This window comes from Eutrigla gurnardus, assembly GCF_963514095.1.
Source record: "Eutrigla gurnardus genome assembly, chromosome: 8".
NCBI lineage: Eukaryota > Metazoa > Chordata > Actinopteri > Perciformes > Triglidae > Eutrigla > Eutrigla gurnardus.
Window position 1 is genome coordinate 30,524,122 of NC_139922.1, and position 7,486 is coordinate 30,531,607.

Consider the following 7,486-nt stretch of genomic DNA (forward strand, 5'->3'; position numbering starts at 1 on the left):
CTGCTGTTCCCCCACAGCGACATCGGATGAACATATATTCTGAAAAGTTATGTTCTTCAGCACTGTACTTTTCACATGTGAGAAAAGATCAAGTTTCCTGGGTATAAGTGCACCCAGGCGTTAATGGTGGTGACGATCGACATCTATAAAGGGCTTTTCTCCGCATCCTTCTTCGGCTTACGGCCATACCGCCCTCCACACGCCCGAACTCGTCTGATCTCGGAAGCTAAGCAGGGTCGGGCCTGGTCAGTACTTGGATGGGAGACCGCCTGGGAATACCAGGTGCTGTAAGCTTTTTTATCTCGACAAACAGCAGAAGGCGCTGCTGTTCCCCCACAGCGACATCGGATGAACATATATTCTGAAAAGTTATGTTCTTCAGCACTGTACTTTTCACATGTGAGAAAAGATCAAGTTTCCTGGGTATAAGTGCACCCAGGCGTTAATGGTGGTGACGATCGACATCTATAAAGGGCTTTTCTCCGCATCCTTCTTCGGCTTACGGCCATACCGCCCTCCACACGCCCGAACTCGTCTGATCTCGGAAGCTAAGCAGGGTCGGGCCTGGTCAGTACTTGGATGGGAGACCGCCTGGGAATACCAGGTGCTGTAAGCTTTTTTATCTCGACAAACAGCAGAAGGCGCTGCTGTTCCCCCACAGCGACATCGGATGAACATATATTCTGAAAAGTTATGTTCTTCAGCACTGTACTTTTCACATGTGAGAAAAGATCAAGTTTCCTGGGTATAAGTGCACCCAGGCGTTAATGGTGGTGACGATCGACATCTATAAAGGGCTTTTCTCCGCATCCTTCTTCGGCTTACGGCCATACCGCCCTCCACACGCCCGATCTCGTCTGATCTCGGAAGCTAAGCAGGGTCGGGCCTGGTCAGTACTTGGATGGGAGACCGCCTGGGAATACCAGGTGCTGTAAGCTATTTTATCTCGACAAACAGCAGAAGGCGCTGCTGTTCCCCCACAGCGACATCGGATGAACATATATTCTGAAAAGTTATGTTCTTCAGCACTGTACTTTTCACATGTGAGAAAAGATCAAGTTTCCTGGGTATAAGTGCACCCAGGCGTGAATGGTGGTGACGATCGACATCTATAAAGGGCTTTTCTCCGCATCCTTCTTCGGCTTACGGCCATACCGCCCTCCACACGCCTGATCTCGTCTGATCTCGGAACCTAAGCAGGGTCGGGCCTGGTCAGTACTTGGATGGGAGACCGCCTGGGAATACCAGGTGCTGTAACCTTTTTTATCTCGACAAACAGCAGAAGGCGCTGCTGTTCCCCCACAGCGACATCGGATGAACATATATTCTGAAAAGTTATGTTCTTCAGCACTGTACTTTTCACATGTGAGAAAAGATCAAGTTTCCTGGGTATAAGTGCACCCAGGCGTTAATGGTGGTGACGATCGACATCTATAAAGGGCTTTTCTCTGCATCCTTCCTCGGCTTATGGCCATACCGCCCTCCACACGCCCGATCTCGTCTGATCTCGGAAGCTAAGCAGGGTCGGGCCTGGTCAGTACTTGGATGGGAGACCGCCTGGGAATACCAGGTGCTGTAAGCTTTTTTATCTCGACAAACAGCAGAAGGCGCTGCTGTTCCCCCACAGCGACATCGGATGAATATATATTCTGAAAAGTTATGTTCTTCAGCACTGTACTTTTCACATGTGAGAAAAGATCAAGTTTCCTGGGTATATGTGCACCCAGGCGTTAATGGTGGTGACGATCGACATCTATAAAGGGCTTTTCTCCGCATCCTTCTTCGGCTTACGGCCATACCGCCCTCCACACGCCCGATCTCGTCTGATCTCGGAAGCTAAGCAGGGTCGGGCCTGGTCAGTACTTGGATGGGAGACCGCCTGGGAATACCAGGTGCTGTAAGCTTTTTTATCTCGACAAACAGCAGAAGGCGCTGCTGTTCCCCCACAGCGACATCGGATGAACATATATTCTGAAAAGTTATGTTCTTCAGCACTGTACTTTTCACATGTGAGAAAAGATCAAGTTTCCTGGGTATAAGTGCACCCAGGCGTTAATGGTGGTGACGATCGACATCTATAAAGGGCTTTTCTCCGCATCCTTCTTCGGCTTACGGCCATACCGCCCTCCACACGCCCGATCTCGTCTGATCTCGGAAGCTAAGCAGGGTCGGGCCTGGTCAGTACTTGGATGGGAGACCGCCTGGGAATACCAGGTGCTGTAAGCTTTTTTATCTCGACAAACAGCAGAAGGCGCTGCTGTTCCCCCACAGCGACATCGGATGAACATATATTCTGAAAAGTTATGTTCTTCAGCACTGTACTTTTCACATGTGAGAAAAGATCAAGTTTCCTGGGTATAAGTGCACCCAGGCGTTAATGGTGGTGACGATCGACATCTATAAAGGGCTTTTCTCCGCATCCTTCTTCGGCTTACGGCCATACCGCCCTCCACACGCCCGAACTCGTCTGATCTCGGAAGCTAAGCAGGGTCGGGCCTGGTCAGTACTTGGATGGGAGACCGCCTGGGAATACCAGGTGCTGTAAGCTTTTTTATCTCGACAAACAGCAGAAGGCGCTGCTGTTCCCCCACAGCGACATCGGATGAATATATATTCTGAAAAGTTATGTTCTTCAGCACTGTACTTTTCACATGTGAGAAAAGATCAAGTTTCCTGGGTATATGTGCACCCAGGCGTTAATGGTGGTGACGATCGACATCTATAAAGGGCTTTTCTCCGCATCCTTCTTCGGCTTACGGCCATACCGCCCTCCACACGCCCGATCTCATCTGATCTCGGAAGCTAAGCAGGGTCGGGCCTGGTCAGTACTTGGATGGGAGACCGCCTGGGAATACCAGGTGCTGTAAGCTTTTTTATCTCGACAAACAGCAGAAGGCGCTGCTGTTCCCCCACAGCGACATCGGATGAACATATATTCTGAAAAGTTATGTTCTTCAGCACTGTACTTTTCACATGTGAGAAAAGATCAAGTTTCCTGGGTATAAGTGCACCCAGGCGTTAATGGTGGTGACGATCGACATCTATAAAGGGCTTTTCTCCGCATCCTTCTTCGGCTTACGGCCATACCGCCCTCCACACGCCCGATCTCGTCTGATCTCGGAAGCTAAGCAGGGTCGGGCCTGGTCAGTACTTGGATGGGAGACCGCCTGGGAATACCAGGTGCTGTAAGCTTTTTTATCTCGACAAACAGCAGAAGGCGCTGCTGTTCCCCCACAGCGACATCGGATGAACATATATTCTGAAAAGTTATGTTCTTCAGCACTGTACTTTTCACATGTGAGAAAAGATCAAGTTTCCTGGGTATAAGTGCACCCAGGCGTGAATGGTGGTGACGATCGACATCTATAAAGGGCTTTTCTCCGCATCCTTCTTCGGCTTACGGCCATACTGCCCTCCACACGCCCGATCTCGTCTGATCTCGGAAGCTAAGCAGGGTCGGGCCTGGTCAGTACTTGGATGGGAGACCGCCTGGGAATACCAGGTGCTGTAAGCTATTTTATCTCGACAAACAGCAGAAGGCGCTGCTGTTCCCCCACAGCGACATCGGATGAACATATATTCTGAAAAGTTATGTTCTTCAGCACTGTACTTTTCACATGTGAGAAAAGATCAAGTTTCCTGGGTATAAGTGCACCCAGGCGTTAATGGTGGTGACGATCGACATCTATAAAGGGCTTTTCTCCGCATCCTTCTTCGGCTTACGGCCATACCGCCCTCCACACACCCGAACACGTCTGATCTCGGAAGCTAAGCAGGGTCGGGCCTGGTCAGTACTTGGATGGGAGACCGCCTGGGAATACCAGGTGCTGTAAGCTTTTTTATCTCGACAAACAGCAGAAGGCGCTGCTGTTCCCCCACAGCGACATCGGATGAACATATATTCTGAAAAGTTATGTTCTTCAGCACTGTACTTTTCACATGTGAGAAAAGATCAAGTTTCCTGGGTATAAGTGCACCCAGGCGTTAATGGTGGTGACGATCGACATCTATAAAGGGCTTTTCTCCGCATCCTTCTTCGGCTTACGGCCATACCGCCCTCCACACGCCCGATCTCGTCTGATCTCGGAAGCTAAGCAGGGTCGGGCCTGGTCAGTACTTGGATGGGAGACCGCCTGGGAATACCAGGTGCTGTAAGCTTTTTTATCTCGACAAACAGCAGAAGGTGCTGCTGTTCCCCCACAGCGACATCGGATGAACATATATTCTGAAAAGTTATGTTCTTCAGCACTGTACTTTTCACATGTGAGAAAAGATCAAGTTTCCTGGGTATAAGTGCACCCAGGCGTTAATGGTGGTGACGATCGACATCTATAAAGGGCTTTTCTCCGCATCCTTCTTCGGCTTACGGCCATACCGCCCTCCACACGCCCGATCTCGTCTGATCTCGGAAGCTAAGCAGGGTCGGGCCTGGTCAGTACTTGGATGGGAGACCGCCTGGGAATACCAGGTGCTGTAAGCTTTTTTATCTCGACAAACAGCAGAAGGTGCTGCTGTTCCCCCACAGCGACATCGGATGAACATATATTCTGAAAAGTTATGTTCTTCAGCACTGTACTTTTCACATGTGAGAAAAGATCAAGTTTCCTGGGTATAAGTGCACCCAGGCGTTAATGGTGGTGACGATCGACATCTATAAAGGGCTTTTCTCCGCATCCTTCTTCGGCTTATGGCCATACCGCCCTCCACACGCCCGATCTCGTCTGATCTCGGAAGCTAAGCAAAGTCGGGCCTGCCCACCCAACACTAGACGTCATTTGGACGTTCTTTTTTGGGCTAAATCTGGTCAGTCCGTCATTGCCTTGATTTAGCCCAAAAATAGACGTTGAAAATTGGGCTGAGTTTAGTCCATCTGATTTGGTCCAAATTTAGCCCAAAAATAGACGTTGAAAATTGGGTTGGGTTTCGTCCGTCTGATTTTGTCCAAATTTAGCCCAAAAATAGACGTTGAAAATTGGGCTGCGTTTAGTCCGACTGATTTGGTCCAAATTTAGCTCAAAAATAGACGTTGAAAATTGGGCTGAGTTTAGTCCGTCTGATTTGGTCCAAATTTAGCCCAAAAATAGACGTTGAAAATTGGGCTGCGTTTAGTCCGTCTGATTTGGTCCAAATTTGGCCCAAAAATTGACGTTGAAAGTTGGGCTGCGTTTAGTCCGACTGATTTGGTCCAAATTTAGCCCAAAAATAGACGTTGAATATTGGGCTGCGTTTAGTCCGTCTGATTGGTCCAAATTCAGCCCAAAAATACATGTTGAAAATTGGGCTGCGTTTAGGCCGTCTGATTTCCCCAAATTTAGCCCAAAAATAGACGTTGAATATTGGGCTGCATTTAGTCCGTCTGATTTGGTCCAAATTTAGCCCAAATATACATGTTGAAAATTGGGCTGCATTTAGTCCGTCTGATTTTGACCAAATTTAGCCCAAAAATAGACGTTGAATATTGGGCTGCGTTTAGTCCGTCTGATTTTGACCAAATTTAGCCCAAAAATAGACGTTGAATATTGGACTGCTTTTAGCCCGTCTGATTTTGCCCAAATTTAGCCCAAAAATAGACGTTGAATATTGGGCTGCATTTATTCCGTCTGATTTGGTCCAAATTTAGCCCAAATATACATGTTGAAAATTGGGCTGCGTTTAGTCCGTCTGATTTTGACCAAATTTAGCCCAAAAATAGACGTTGAATATTGGGCTGCTTTTAGCCTGTCTGATTTTGCCCAAATTTAGCCCAAAAATAGACGTTGAAAATTGGGCTGCGTTTAGTCCGTCTGATTTTGACCAAATTTAGCCCAAATATAGACGTTGAATATTGGGCTGCTTTTAGCCCATCTGATTTGGTCCAAATTTAGCCCAACAATACATGTTGAAAATTGGGCTGCTTTTAGCCCATCCGATTTGGTCCAAATTTATCCCAAAATAGACGTGGATTTACCTGTAAACATATGTTGGAACTGGATAAAATGCTCTTTAATTTCCCACTCCTACACCCAGTTTTTAATTTTGCTGTGTTTCTGTATTATGATTTCAGAATCAATAATTGAGGAGATCAAAAATAAATACAAAAACTCCAGCAAGGAAGGGGGGAAACAAATTATCGCTAAAAGAACAATTGGGAAAATTCTAAAAAATACAGGCTGCAGAGGGCTGCACTGGCGACCCTGGGCTTTTCAAAGAGGCAAAGTCAAAAAGCTTGACTTTTGAAAGAAAGAAGAGCAACAGATTATCTGTGGAATGTGTGTGTGTGTGTGTGTGTGTGTGTGTGTGTGTGTGTGTGTGTGTGTGTGTGTGCGTGTGCGTGTGTGTGGCTGTGGGTGTGTGTTGCTCATGTTATTTACCTGCTGGAATGGATCTACAGTTTTTATACTTCATGTGTTTTTTAAGTGTGAGAGGTGCAGTTCCCAAGTGTAAATGCAATTGTTTTGTGTAACCCTGAATAGATTTAAGATGGCAGTTTTAAGCAGTGCTCTAACTATCCTTTTGTTTGCAAGAGCTCTATGAGTGTGTGTGTGTGTGTGTGTGTGTGTGTGTGTGTGTGTGTGTGTGTGTGTGTGTGTGTGTGTGTGTTGGTATGGATGTGGGTGGGCATGGAGGATGAAATCTTGATGTATAAATTGACTTTGAAAAATTGACTTGACTTCATTAATGAAATGTATATAAAATCAACAAATATTTGTATTATATATACTATATTGTGTCTTTGTGATTATTTGCAGGATATGAATTGGTGAAATGATATCACTTAAAAGTGGGACAAAATTCTATTGAAATTCTCTTTATTTTGAGAAGTAATGCACGGAAATCAGATCTTGTGTCAAAATAGAGCATGACTTTTTTCGAAAGAAAATGTAAATATTAGTAGAGATGAGAATGTCCGGTAACAGGGTGGACATTTTAGCCCTGTCACGTTGAAAAAATTGGTAAAAAGGAAAAATCAAATCATAATATCCTGAGCTGGACCTATTTAGTTTCCTTTGAGTTCAACAACTCTTCCTTCAGATGAAATATTAAAATTATAGAAATTTTTACATTTTTTGATATACCAAGCTGAAATGGCACTGAATAGTATAGACAGGGTCGGTTTTCACAAAATCAGAACCCCGAAGGCATTTTGTGAATATTTATAATATACAACATTTCTAGGGGTATCTAGGTGAATCCAAATCTGCTGTATATGAAGCTCAAAAATGCCCCAAAATGCCTAAAAATTGAGAAATCCAACATGGCTGCCGCCAGGCTGAAATCTATTTACCAGTGTATCTTTTTGACTAGACAAGGTAAAATCATGAATTAATGGCTTTTGTAGGTTTTCCTACATGAGCAATCTGATGGCATATTCAGATTTGAGATGTAATGTGAAGAAACTGCTTAGATATTGCAAAAATAGTGGTTTAGTGAATAACTACTCAGCTATTATTTTTATTATTAATAATGTTTTTTATTATCAGGCTTATTTTACTTTGTATGTTTTGAG